This window comes from Borostomias antarcticus (genome assembly GCF_949987555.1).
Source record: "Borostomias antarcticus genome assembly, chromosome: 20".
NCBI classification, from domain to species: domain Eukaryota; kingdom Metazoa; phylum Chordata; class Actinopteri; order Stomiiformes; family Stomiidae; genus Borostomias; species Borostomias antarcticus.
The window spans coordinates 11,824,584-11,838,944 of NC_140253.1; the positions used below are offsets into that span (position 1 = coordinate 11,824,584).

The following is a 14,361-nucleotide window of genomic DNA, read 5'->3' on the forward strand; positions in this document are numbered from 1 at the left end:
AATACATTTTTCCAGTCACAATAAATAAAACACGTTGGAGCACATTGCCACTTGGAAAGAACAAGGTAATTAATGTTTCGTTTAATTTTGGAGTTCTATCGTTTTCATTTCGTAGTCACCCATTGCATTCCCAGGTGTGTTTGATGAAAAGAACATACATACACAGCATCTTACCATACTGTGTGTGTGTGTGTGTGTGTGTGTCTACCTGCCAGGCTGGCTTTGTTTGACACATTCAGAAGAGTCAACATCATGTTCGTCCAGCTCATACCTGCAAATCCAGACACCTGTCACTGTGATAATCAACATGGCTGGCTCGGTGCCAGAATGGGCTCGGCTGCTCCGGGCCGCGCAGCCAACCAGCGCGGCGGGGAGGCGGACCAGGTACTTTTCCTCTATACCAAACAGACGGGGTGTTTCAGAGGCCTTGGGAGGGGAGCAGAGCTTACATAACCCTGGTTGGTTGCAATCGCTGTGCTAAGCCAGATGGTGTGTGTGTGTGTGTGTGGGTGTGTGTGCGCGTGTGTATGTGTTGGAAGGCAACGTGAGAGGGTTTGATATGTGGTTAGTAGGGGTGAGGTGTACACAGCTAACGGGCGCGTGCGCTACAAATGGTAGGGTGGGTGGGAGTGGGGTGGGGGGGGTGATCTTGGAGAACAGTAGGTGGGGCAGGATTGTAACACTAGCCGCGTGGCTTTGGCTCTGATACGGCAGCCGGAGAGGAAACGGCAGCAGCGGCTTTCAGGCGCCGAAACCTCGTCAACAGTGAATGCATTGTGGAGACCGCCTCGTGCAACAGTTCCCCCCCGGGGACAAATAAGAGTATGGGACTTACAGTATTTACCTGTCCATCTATACAGTCACTTCTGTCAACATGATACGTAGGACACGCTGTTCGGAGTGCCGTGACTTCAGATAACCCCGCACACACACTCGCGCGCGCACACACACGCACAAGACTCTGTCATTCTTTCCAGGCCCGATGCGGCTCTATTGTCCTGTGTGTAACGCGCGGCCGTGCCGGTTCGCGTACACGTGCGCAGACAAAGCCCCGTGTCATCTTACACGAGCGCATCGCTAAAACTCGCAGCCCCTCCGTTAGAGGGGCCCCCGTTCCTCCCAGCTGAGGAGGGGTCAACCTATGGCTCGGCCCGAATAAGAGACTTGAGTGGGGGGGTCGGGGTTCGGACCGGAGGAGGATTGTCGAATGTATAACTGTCCCGCGTCCCCCCCTCCGACCCCACTACTCAGAGAGCGCTTTGGAGCAGGCGGTAACTGCCGTTCAGAGCCCCCCCCCCCCCCCCCCCACGTCCACGCAAACTTCAAAATGGCCGCCGGCACCACCTCCCCGGCGACTTCGCACCACGTTGAACGGATAGAACGGAAGGGACCCCCCCCCCCCTCCCTTCCCCTGGCAGAGGGCGGTAGAAGGCGGCGGCGCTGGGGGCCGTTGCGGAGCAAGAAACTAAGGGGAAGACTTTTGAGACGGTGGCCCAGGATTGCGCAAAAAAATTAACTATTTTTTAAATGGTTCGGAAATATCAGCACAAACGGTACAACACGTTATCCTTTTCACACTAGATACTGTATCGCTCACACACTGTTCACGCCAGCTATCGTTCACGGTCTCGGATCGTTTCCCCGGTAAAGAGGGTTGGAGGGGTGTGGGGGCTGAACCGGGCCGGGGCTCGGCAGTATGTATGGTCCCAACGTGACAGCGGAGCTGGAGGTCTGCTGGAGGGGGCCGCCCCCCTGGCACAGGTTCCTCAGACCGTCCCTCAGCAGCTGCCGCACGGCCTCCGACGTACGCGCCCCGAACAGCTGCCACCCAAACAACACCTGGGGGGAGGGGGAGGGGCAATAGATCAGCCAATCAAGTAATTTCTCTTTTTTATGGGGGCGGGGGAGGGGGGGGTGTTCATCTTTTTCACGGGGATTCGTGTATTTGACGCAAGCCCCCAGGATTCGAAATCTAAAGTGAAGGCCTATTGAACCGCGCCATCTTGGCTAGATTTGTAGTCACTTGGCTATTTCCGGTGACTTTTGACTTGCGCAGTTGAGCTTCTCTGGCCGACGCGCGTCCACGAAAAAGTTCACATTTATCTGAAATGTAGACGCACGTTCCCGGCTCTCTCGGCTCTCCCCGCTTTGATTTAGCAATGAAAACCGGCTTGCATATTAACCTGTTTTTGTCAAATATATCAATTGGAGAAATTATTTTTTGATCCTGGCATCTTAGTTTTAACAGGTTAAATATAATTGAACATGTTTTGTTTGCTAGTAGATGGTATTCATTCCGTTCGCGATAACGTTATTGCAGCCAGGCTAAATTCCTCCAGGGAGCCAGTGACAGGCGAGTTGAAGAGGTTCACTCCCCGCCAGCAGGAGCTTTGGCCGCGGCTACCGCATCTCGAATAACCCGCTGAGTTCCTGGCTGCTATTTCACACTCGCCCTTGATCAATCCCAATACCGATCCATGGTAATAATGAATCAATCGTTCAGATCAGATCGGAAGTGCTGCATGCATGTTACAACATCATTGTTAGCTTTATTAACATAACCATAGCCTACATTTATCTCTCTAACGTTAGGCTATCCATCTTACACCAGTCGGCCATTCGATAGCTGGAAGCGGTCAACGCCAACGTTGACTGAAAACACCCAAACTCAGTGTATCGTTTCATCTTCATGCTACACATCAACTCCTTTACATTGTATGTGAATAAATTCCTGTTATTCTAAAAATATCCCATTTCTGTCCATTCCTGGAAAAGGCTAATAATTGCTGTCAAATGATCACTCCAGTTTATCACCGTATCCCACTACCATTTCAACTATGCACAGGAGATTGTCTTGTGGTCATTTTCATTAAAAATGATTAGCCTGATCAGTTTGTTGTATGTATTAAGCCCTTTTTGAGCGGTATGCTTGTATTAATAGCTTATAGCTTGCCATACTCACCAACCTTGGGACCTCAGAAATAGGGAGCATTTCCAAACCAAATTGCGGGGGGGGGGCATTAAAAGCATTACAAATTAGACATTAAAAGCATTAAAACGAAATGTGAAACATTATATATATATATATATATATATATATATATATATGTGTGTGTGTATGGAGCAATTGTTTTTAATGTCCGACTTTTGTCTGTGCTGTTCAGTAAATGTGCATCTGTCCTAATTTATTGTAGCCTATCTATCTACTACACAACCTAGTTCAAATTTATGAATCTCCCGCGGAAGTCAGGAGGGTTGGCAAGTAGGCTATGGTCACTGCTCCCCAGTAAAATTGAATAATTGAGGGGTTACTTACAGTACAAAAAAGTACAGCATTTGTAGAACTCGGATGATACTACATAAATTGCCATGCAAAGCCAGAGACTGTTGCTTGTAGACGACAAGACTGCTGTAACCATTCAAATGTGGAGGCTACACTGCATTGAAGGTGGGTTGGCTTACTTGACACAGAACACAGAAAACGGACACCACAAAAAAGGGCTTAAAGCAGGTCCTAAACAGCAGCAGGTCTGGTTGAGGTGTGAACTGGTCTCCTAAAAATGGCTTGAGCTGTGAGGATAAGAGGAGGCACACTGTTTCTGTTATTACATTTCAATAATAGAATATGACACACAAACCACAAACATACACACATACACATACAGCCCGTCTTGGTTTAAAGCCCACTCACCAACGTCAAGGTGCAAGCCTATCGAGTGGGAACACGAGACCAATCACGAACAGGACAAACTCAGACGGGACAACACAGCATACAAATAATCAAGGAATATGTATGTTGTCATGCTGTTTCACATTTTGTTTTAATGCTTTTAATGTCTAATTTGTAATGCTTTTAATGCCCCCCCCCCCGCAATTTGGTTTGGAAATGATCACGCTGCGGGAGATTCATAAATTTGAACTAGGTTGTGTAGTAGATAGGCTACAATAAATTAGGACAGATGCACATTTACTGAACAGCACAGACAAAAGTCGGACATTAAAAACAATTGCTCCATACACACACACATATATATATATATATATATATATATATATATATATAATGTTTCACATTTCGTTTTAATGCTTTTAATGTCTAATTTGTAATGCTTTTAATGCCCCCCCCCGCAATTTGGTTTGGAAATGCTCCCTATTTCTGAGGTCCCAAGGTTGGTGAGTATGGCAAGCTATAAGCTATTAATACAAGCATACCGCTCAAAAAGGGCTTAATACATACAACAAACTGATCAGGCTAATCATTTTTAATGAAAATGACCACAAGACAATCTCCTGTGCATAGTTGAAATGGTAGTGGGATACGGTGATAAACTGGAGTGATCATTTGACAGCAATTATTAGCCTTTTCCAGGAATGGACAGAAATGGGATATTTTTAGAATAACAGGAATTTATTCACATACAATGTAAAGGAGTTGATGTGTAGCATGAAGATGAAACGATACACTGAGTTTGGGTGTTTTCAGTCAACGTTGGCGTTGACCGCTTCCAGCTATCGAATGGCCGACTGGTGTAAGATGGATAGCCTAACGTTAGAGAGATAAATGTAGGCTATGGTTATGTTAATAAAGCTAACAATGATGTTGTAACATGCATGCAGCACTGCCGATCTGATCTGAACGATTGATTCATTATTACCATGGATCGGTATTGGGATTGATCAAGGGCGAGTGTGAAATAGCAGCCAGGAACTCAGCGGGTTATCCGAGATGCGGTAGCCGCGGCCAATGCTCCTGCTGGCGGGGAGTGAAGCTCTTCAACTCGCCGGTCACTGGCTCCCTGGAGGAATTTAGCCTGGCTGCAATAACGTTATCGCGAACGGAATGAATACCATCTACTAGCAAACGAAACATGTTCAGTTATATTTAACCTGTTAAAACTAAGATGCCTGGATGAAAAAATAATTTCTCCAATTGATATATTTGACAAAAACAGGTTAATATGCAAGCCGGTTTTCATTGCTAAATCAAAGCGGGGAGAGCCGAGAGAGCCGGGAACGTGCGTCTACATTTCAGATAAATGTGAACTTTTTCGTGGACGCGCGTCGGCCAGAGAAGCTCAACTGCGCAAGTCAAAAGTCACCGGAAGGCAAGAAAAGCACAACTGTGCAAGTCAAAAGTCACCGGAAATAGTCAAATGACTACAAATTTGCCAAGATGGCGCGGTTCAATAGGGCTTCATTGTTGATAGCGGCCAGTGAATGGAGTGGCTGTATCCAGTTCTATTAATACATCCATGATTTGACGTCAAGTTCGTTTTCCAACACCTCATGCGGCGCTGTACAAATAATAGGGAGGGAAAGTAATCTCATCGCCCCCTAGCGGTAGTGTTCCTAATGCCGAGAGAATTAATGGGATTTCTCATAGCACATTTTCTGAAAAATGATATCTCGGTCTACACCGAAAAGTCAGTAGAATGCATTAAATAAATATGATATACTTGGAGACAAACTATATTGACTCTGGTGATCATACAGTAGTTAATTTTCAATCACAATCCGAATTATGTATATTTTTGTAACGAGGTGGTAAAGAACTACATACGGCATGCATGACGTCATTAAGTGCGCCTCTGCGAGCTTGCTGACTACCAGCTAACATCTAACACAATACAACCAAATTATAAATCAGTACACCTACGAAAATGCCGATATGCATTGCATGGCTGGCAGAATACTTCAGCAATAACAAGAAGTGCATCCCACATGCTGACAATCATTTTAGATCTGGCCATGTAGAAAAATGGCGCTATTCGCAGGGGGAGCTGTTAGGTGTCGTCAGGGCTAGCATGAAGGACCGGTCATATCATGTTACGGTGAGTTAGCATCATAAGTGAGCCTATTACGGTTAGGGGTTAAGATTAGGGTTACGGACCAGTAAGAATAGCCAGGCGCACCTGCGGATCAGACCAGCTAAAACCAGTCTGACCAGCTAATACCATCCTAACCAGACCAACTTGATCAGATCATGCTGACCAGCCTAAGCTGTTTTTTTCAGCAGGGTGCCTAAAGATAAACTATCACAGAAATCAACTATTTATTATTATACTATTTATCTTTCCAGCTCTTTGGAAAATCTTGGAAATGAGTAGAATTTGCAACTATTCGTCTCATACCGATGGCGGCAATCTGGCGCAAAGCACAGCATTTTTCTCATGAGTGACGTAGACTACATAAGCGCGCCCGGCTTTGTAGTCCATTTATGAAACGAACGGAGCAATTTCAAAAATTAGAAAGAAGGCGAAATACTGTTTGAAAGTCTCACAGTTAGTAGGTTATTACTGTAAAGATACTCACACATTTTTGTTTTGATAACTTCACCGAAATGGCTTCGTAGTAATTATTAGAAAATCCGGTCTATGGGAGTTTACATTGACACTCCTCTCCGATAGGAACAAATCCACTAGGGGCGCATGTTTTCACTTTCCCTCCCTATATGTGTTACCATTCTTCAGAAATCCATGAAGGAGATGGAAGTGGCATTCGGACCTCGGCCTAGCCAAGGCGTAGTTATGCAGTGGGCCTCGCCTTGGGCGCGTAGTTAGTTGCCACTAAGTCACCCTCCGAAACTATTTCATTATTATAGGCAGCCTATTATAGTGAGGTGAGATGGCAGCTACCTTGTGTCTGGGGAAGGTGACCAGGATGTTGATGAAAGCAGTGCAGGAACCACACAGTGCTCGTTCCCGGGGTCCACATTAGGGAGGGGCACCATTCTTCTTCCTGCAGAACCTCCTCCCCTGTTGTCCACTCAGCCTGGGGGGTCACGGTGGCCTCAGTCCCACAAAGGAGGGGTCACTCTGGTCTGTGACCACAGCCTCGCCTGACCTCATCCTGAGAGTCTAGATACCAGCACGGAGCACAACAATGGAGAGCATCAGATACTTGGTAAATAATGTCAGTGACTCTCATGTGAATTTATGACGTCTCTGGCGCTTGTTACTTTTCAACGTAGTAGTTGTTGTTGTTGTTGTTGAACCCCACTGTACCCAATCGAGTAAATAGTTCTCAAAAGGCAACGGAGGGTTAGAGACATGGGTGAGCCTGACATGTTGCAAACTAGGAACAAGTCAGGCACTTTGGGGCCTCACAATGTACTCCACTGTCTCTCACTCACACACACACGCACACACACACACACACAGGAATGGCCTACTGCAGAACAATACAGTGTTACAGTAAATCTGAAAAACATTTGGCTGACTAATAGAGATACAACTTTGTAAATTCATGCATGACGGCATGTGATGAGAGAGAAAGGGAGGGGACTGGAGGTCCTTCGAGGTGATGGGCAGGTCTCGGCCTGGCGTTTTCACATTCGTCAACAAGTCCCTCTCTACGATACAACGCTAAGGCTAAGTAGCCATCTATACTGATCCGATAAAACCCTTTTCCTCTCCGTTCATCCATTAAAACACACCTCGCCATCTTGTCTACGGTATCAGACTAGAGTACGAAGTCCATTATAGCCTTAAGTATTATTATTCGACGGTGTCAATATCAGTATAACATGGGAAGTGATGGTATGTGTCTCCTAGCGGTGATGCCCCGTGCCCTTTGAGCTACTTGGCAGCCCACAGGGGTGACTGGTGTAACTTGACTGTCATCTCGCAGATTGAGTCATAGTGTAGGAACAGAATGCATGTGTTCCATCAGCTAAACCTGTCACTCCGCAGAACATGAACATGTCAGTGTTCCGCTCTGTACCACGGGGTGTGTGTGTGTGTCCCAACTCCTGTTATGTTGTGTGTATGTGTGTGTCTGGGTTTGTGTCATTATATAATTATTGCACTGCTGTAGAATGTGTGTACTGTGTGTGTGTGTGTGTGCGAGAGAGAGTGTGTGTGCGTGCGTGCGTGTGCAGCACCTCACCACGGACCACCATGTGACTGATATAAGTGGCAGCTGCCCTCCCACGGAGGAGGCGGCGGCCGCCAGGCTGCAGCCCGACGACCATGAACGCACCTCGCTCAGAGAGGCGCGGACGTCGGGAGGAGGCCGACGACATCAGACCCACGCAGAGAGAGAAGAAGCGCGGCCCGACGGTCGTCACGCGGGCTCGAACCCCGGGGCACCGCAGATCCGTAAACAGGCGCACAGGCGGTTTAAAGGAGACAGTCTAGGGCACCCACCTCACCTCTGCCTTATCATCTCTCCCCATCTCTGTGCCAAGTTGTGCGCGCGCGCACACACACACACGCACACCTGCCGTTTCACAATCCTTCCCTTCGCAGTCAACAACATAACAGGAGTTGGGATAATGCCACTCCGGGTAAAAATAGCACGGGATCACACCGAGAAATACTAAACAAATACGGGGGCTACAGTAGTACACACTGTACTGTACGCTACACCCGCGTCGCTATACGGGCTAAAAAAAGACAGCCGCGGAGGACTCAAAACAAAATTATTTTGGGCCCAGGCAGAGTCCGTAGTCGCCGGGCAAACACCGTTTCAGCTCGATTTCGGTTTTGAATTCCGAGTGCGCGCGGGGCGTTTTCCACATTTGCACATGCGCGCGCGCACACACACGCGTAGTCAGCTCATGCACGCTGAAATGCATGTAATTTGTCACATGGCTACTCCCTTCTGAGCCATGCACACACATGGACGTGCACATACAGTTGCTAAGCATACATCATGAAACACACAATCAATCAAACTATACGAGCAGCACACGTTTATCACACTTGTTGCCTAGGCATGTCCTCATCAGTCATCACGTCTTATCAGGCATTTATTACCCTCCCCAGATATGTGAGTATGTGTGTGTGTGTGTGTGTGTGAGAGAGAGAGAGAAAGAGAGTGTGTTTAAGGTGGAGGAGGTGATTCCAAACTTTAGAGCAGTGGTAAAAACAAGAGTCCAATTGTTTTGAGGTGTAAGGGTGGGGCTCACGATCAAAGAGATGCGCACACTACAGAACCGAAACGGGCAGCAGTTACACACAAAAATGAAAAGGGTAACATTCTAAATTGCGTAACATTCCAAATAAACATCAGAAAGACTTCAGTCTTTAGATGGGGTTGGGCCTGATGACGCTGATCCATAAGAAGAAGAAAAGGAGACAGGAAAAACTCACAAGCTAGCCTGCATAAACCACCTTCAATTAAGGTTGGCAGGCTAATCGGAATCAATGTTTTAACCGGGCGAGGTGACAATCAGGACTAGTGAACTTGGGTCTTTGCAGACCCAACCTACAGATCTGTAGGCCTCTCTCGCATAGCAGCCCCCCGCTGTCAGGAAAACACAACAAAAACGGTGCACGGTAGGACAGCAAGAAGCCACGACTGTCCAAGAGGAAGTTTGCCAGAACCGTCTAAAGTTAGGCTAGCTAAAGAATGCCTGGAAGAGCCAGAAGCCTATTAGAAAGATGTTCTTTAGATGGGAGTCAAAAATAGAACCGTTTGGTTTAAATGAAAAACAGTATGTTTGGGGAAAACCAAACACTGCATTCTAACATAATAACCTCAATGGCGGACTAGCAATCGACGCTCGGGACTAATCCCGATGGGCAGGTCCTCAAGTGGGGCAGTGTAAGCCGGTGTGGGCCAGTGTAAGCCGGTGTGGGCCAGTGTGGGCCAGTGTAAGCCGGTGTGGGCCAGTGTGGGCCAGTGTAAGCCGGTGTGGGCCAGTGTAAGCCGGTGTGGGCCAGTGTGGGCCAGTGTAAGCCGGTGTGGGCCAGTGTGGGCCAGTGTAAGCCAGTGTGGGCCAGTGTAAGCCGGTGTGGGCCGGTGTGGGCCAATGTAAGCCGGTGTGGGCCAGTGTGGGCCGGCCTGGTTGCTGCGAGTGAGATATTCAGAGGGGATATTCCCGGCGCTAACTGCAGCAATGAGCACTAATATCTCAAGAGTGCACAATTCGTCGAAATGTTGATATGGACCTTGATAGTCCATAACAGGGATTATGATTCTAAATAGCCAGTCCAAAGCTCAAATCAAATACAGGTAGGCCTATTGCTGCTACAACAACAGCCTGGGCCTTTGCATCCGCCCACTCCACCGTGTGTACCGCTAACGAGTTGACATTGCTGTTAGATATCAGGCTACAATTTAATACAGAATTATGAACGCGGTACACTCCGTTGGGTATCAGTCAACTTGGGCGGATTGAAAGTCCGGACTCAGGCTGGGCTACAACAACACAACGAATGGGGCGGGAATAGCCTGCTGTCGCGCTGTTCAACCCCAAATAAAGGAACTAACAGTCGCGACAACAAATAGCAGCATTATTATGCTCAGTGGTGACAGATTATTGACTGATTATTTTAAACATAGGGTTCACCCTTAAAGAGGAATGTTTTGCTTGTTATGTCTTGCCTTTACGTCCCGTCTTGGCTGGAAACAGAAGCGCACTCTTCCGCATTCCTTTCTGTCTCGTCACGATTATTCCATCTCTGATTGGCTACTAGGTAGCAAATTTATCCATACTGAACTTTAGCTGGTTTTGTCGTTGGAAACGTTTCTCTTTTTTGTATCATCATAATGTGAAAATAAAATTGATTAAATCTACCGCTGTTCGTTAGTAGGCCTACTCATCGCACACATAGCATTCTTTTCAGTGAAGAAACTGTCAGATGCCAACCTAATCGCCAATCTGATCAAACATCCCTCAGCTTGGACAATTAGGGGGCGTTCCTTCCAATAATCAAAAGTTGTTGGGTGACATCTTCAAACCTTCCTCATAAATAGACTCAATCAAAAAGCACGCCAGATCTGCTCTCACCTACTAACCAGCCTGTGTGAAGTGATACCTTTTCACTTGTAAGGTAAGTGTCATGGTCGTCTATTTGCCCACCAATCATTTCAACACGTGCAGTGAGATTCTTCTACAGATCATTGTCCATCCACAGAGCCTACTCAACAATGGAGGAGAAACCGGACATCACTCAGATAGAACAGTTTGACAAGACAAGGCTGAAGAAAACTGAGACCCAGGAGAAGAATACTCTGCCAACCAAGGAGGGTGAGTGTAACCTAGCACTGGTGGTTTGGTTTCATAGTGTTCTAGTGATTGTTTATATGGCTGAAAAGTGGGGCACGTGTTTTGTGTAAACAGCACCTTATGGGTTGACACCCTATTGCAATTGTGAAGGCAAATGTTCTGTGGTACTTTTGAGGTGAAGGATGGGTGTAACATATCGTTCTCTCCTACAGTCATTGAGCAGGAGAAACAGGTTTCCTAAGATGGTATCTGAAGAGGGCAACATACCAAGGTCCCATGTCCTCAACATTGAACGGCTCTTGACTGTCAACAAAAGAATACAAATAAAATTCATGTAAACTTCTATAGCAGTGTGGAGTCAAGTATTCGGTCTTTTTTTTGTTAAATGGAGTAGCATAAATTATATTAATGTAAACTTCTATAGCAGTGTGGAGTCAAGTATTCTGTCTTTTTTTTGTTAAATGGAGTCTAGCATAAATTATCTTGGCTGCGTTGTATGATGTAGGCCTACTGGAACTGTGCAGGTTATTCCAGCATAATTGAGGTTCACACCAGATTTGGCTGGTTAAGCTAATGAGTCATGGCTTCAGGTCTAATTGAATCAGGTATGGGTTCTTGGCTGCCATGAGTACTAAACCAAGTTTATATTAACACACTAGATGCCATTTTGAACTGGCATTGTCCCATCACCATATGCAAATATACTAGCTCTTCATAGCCTAATGGGTTTGGTCAAATAATTCACCAACTTTTCAAAGATGAGTCAAGAAGAAAAAGCTTGTCTTATTTCAGTCTTTATTCCAACACCGACAACCCCATGGGGATTTACAAATGATTACAATGTAGGACCTTGCCGAGAGGCAAGGGAACGGCCTCACAAAGACTCGGTGAACTGAAAGTGAGGAAAAGTCAGGCAACATGCATAATAGTACGAAACCAAAATACACATGAAGGATACTGTAAATATGCTGATTATGTAGTATCATTCCTTGTTTACGTAGTTTTATTCTATTCACTATAGGGTCTCTGAAGACATTTTGAAGACGAGATTTCACAAAAATTTCATATTGGATCAGGTTTTGTTTTTCCATGCCCACTTCCCCTGAGAAAATGATGGTCACAGATTTGAAGGAGACAAGCACGTGGCATTGCCAACATAAGCAGGGGTCGAGCCCTGGCCTGATCAGCAAAGCCCAGGTGTCTACCGTTTGACCAAGAGGACGTCCTTGTGCACTGGGGCTACCGACGGGGCATGAGGAGGGCTGCTTCATGCTCAGAAGCAGTCCCCGAACCATCTCCACTACAATATTCACCAGCAAGGGCTGAGGACGGGTTTGAGGTGTGCCACTCGGGACTGACGGCTGGAGCTTTTCCAAGAAAGGTGTTCTGATCCAAGATGTTGCTGATGCCGACGGTAACTTGAGCAGCAAACAGAAACGCGGCCCTTCGCCTCGTCTCCTCCGAAGGGAACAGGCCGCGCTTCGTCGCGTGGCGTCGGTGGGACCGTTTGACGTTCTGTGACGTTACATTCTGCGACACACGTTTCTGTCTGCCACACTGAAAGTTGTGCGTCCCCAACTGAATCGCTGCCCTATGATCCGCATATGACAATAGGTAAACAAGTATTACATTCATCAGCTTGGTAACAGGTTATGTACTTCAAATACTATTTTTTTTTTTTTTAAAACCTTGTCACATACCATCTTTATTTCTTCTAAAACTCTTTGGCTACATAAAGGCATAATGTTGAGCGTTTGGTAAAAACTGTGGAAATACACTTTATATCATCAGGAGAAGGCTGTACAGTACAATAGTATTTGTACAAATCTCCTTTCACACATGTACAGTATAAAAATGTGTTGTTTCCAAAGTCCCGTTTTTTCTAATTGCAGTTTGTTCTGTACAGTTCGTCGAAGGAAATGACAGCCGGTTTCTGTCACCGAGCCCTTTTGGTGGAAGAAGGCAATATCTCAGGTGAACGGCAGAGCACTGAAGGTCAACGTAACCACCCATTAGGGTATTTCAAATAACAAAAACATAACGCGTATACCAAATGAGATTGTTCTGAGGTCTGTAGAATGACTATTACCTTTCTCCAACCGCCACCTACAGTATGAGATTCATTCTGGACACAGAAATCTAAAAGGCTCAGTTCAAAAACTGTTATATAAATAACCCTAAGGCCCCCTAACACTAGGAGCCCCCTTGTAAACTAAAGCTTTGCATATATAATCATAGAAAAGAAAACACTATACTGTACAAAATAATTTACAAACAGTGAAAGGCGTTGTTTGTATAGGCCTTCCCGGAGAGTCTGGCAGAGTAGAGAGAGAGGGTGGAATCGGAGGAGAGGGAAGAGGATAGGAGGAGGAGGAAGGGAGGGCTGGGAGGAGGAGGAGATCTGGCCATTGCTCTGTGCAAAGTTGTGGAGTAGATTCTTTCGATTGGTTAATTTATCACAGAGACAAATGGCAGCTTATAACTGGAGGGCTGGGTGCCCCTCCCCTCTGGGATCATGTTGACATTATCCCACAAAATGACTATCCAGTAGGGGGCGGGGGTCTCTGGGTCTGCTTGGCAAAAAACGGAATTCTTGCTCTTGCGGCTGTTGACAATGAAAGAGACGTCAAAATGAAAGAGGAAATAAAAAATTGTTCAAGAAGTTGGGATGGGGGAGGGTGGGTTTGTTGGGGGGGGGGGTTGTTGTTGTTTATGTCAGTTCAGTCGTGATTTGTTGTCTTTTTTCGTTTCATTATTTCTTGCGCCGTCCTTATTTGTTTTTAAAGCTACTGTTGTTTACGCTTTGGTTTAGTCCTCTGTCCGTGTGTGTGCGTGTGTGCGGGTTAACTGGGTCACAAGAGGAGCTACTACTGTCTATTGCCATGTTTAGTTGAGTTTTTGCATAGAGTTTGCATTGATAGAGAAGTTACTTTACATAGGACTATGTCCCACACAGTCAGTTCCTGAACAGTACAAAACAGTGTACAGTTTTAGCTTTGTTAAAAACCCTGTAGAGTGAGAGCTGTTTCTTGAACTCAGAGAGGGTTTGGAAAGTCTCGATGTCGCTGCCGCCTCTGAGAGAGTAAGAGATTCAGCATGGCAGGAAAAGAACCCCTCCCCCTCCTCCATCTCCCCCCTTTCAAACAAAGTGTCCGAAAAGAAAAACACAACACTCGCTTTGCTGGCTGATGCTGCCTTTTTTTTTTCTTTTTTCTTTCTCCACAGCGTTACTGTGCCTTGAGCGATGGCGGTGTTGGCGGTGGTGACCCTCCTTTGCTTGACTGCGGCCATAAAAAAAACGAGGCGGCCGCCAGCACCCTGACGGCCGCCTGGCCCCACCCCTCCCCCTTTTAAAAGGGGCGGCGGCTTGGCCCCTTTCCCTGGCCCCCCGCGCCCCATCCTCT

At 46.4% G+C, this 14,361-nt stretch overlaps 1 long non-coding RNA gene across 1 annotated transcript; it reads right to left on the reverse strand.

Moving 5' to 3' along the window:
- Positions 1 to 1,416: 1,416 nt before the first annotated feature.
- On the reverse strand, positions 1,417 to 10,397 carry LOC311322263. The gene is made up of 3 exons (XR_014630921.1): positions 10,298 to 10,397; positions 6,636 to 6,857; positions 1,417 to 1,839 (listed from the first exon to the last, which is right to left on the reverse strand). It is a non-coding gene; the product is annotated as an uncharacterized lncRNA (long non-coding RNA).
- Between the last annotated feature and the right edge of the window lie 3,964 nt (positions 10,398 to 14,361).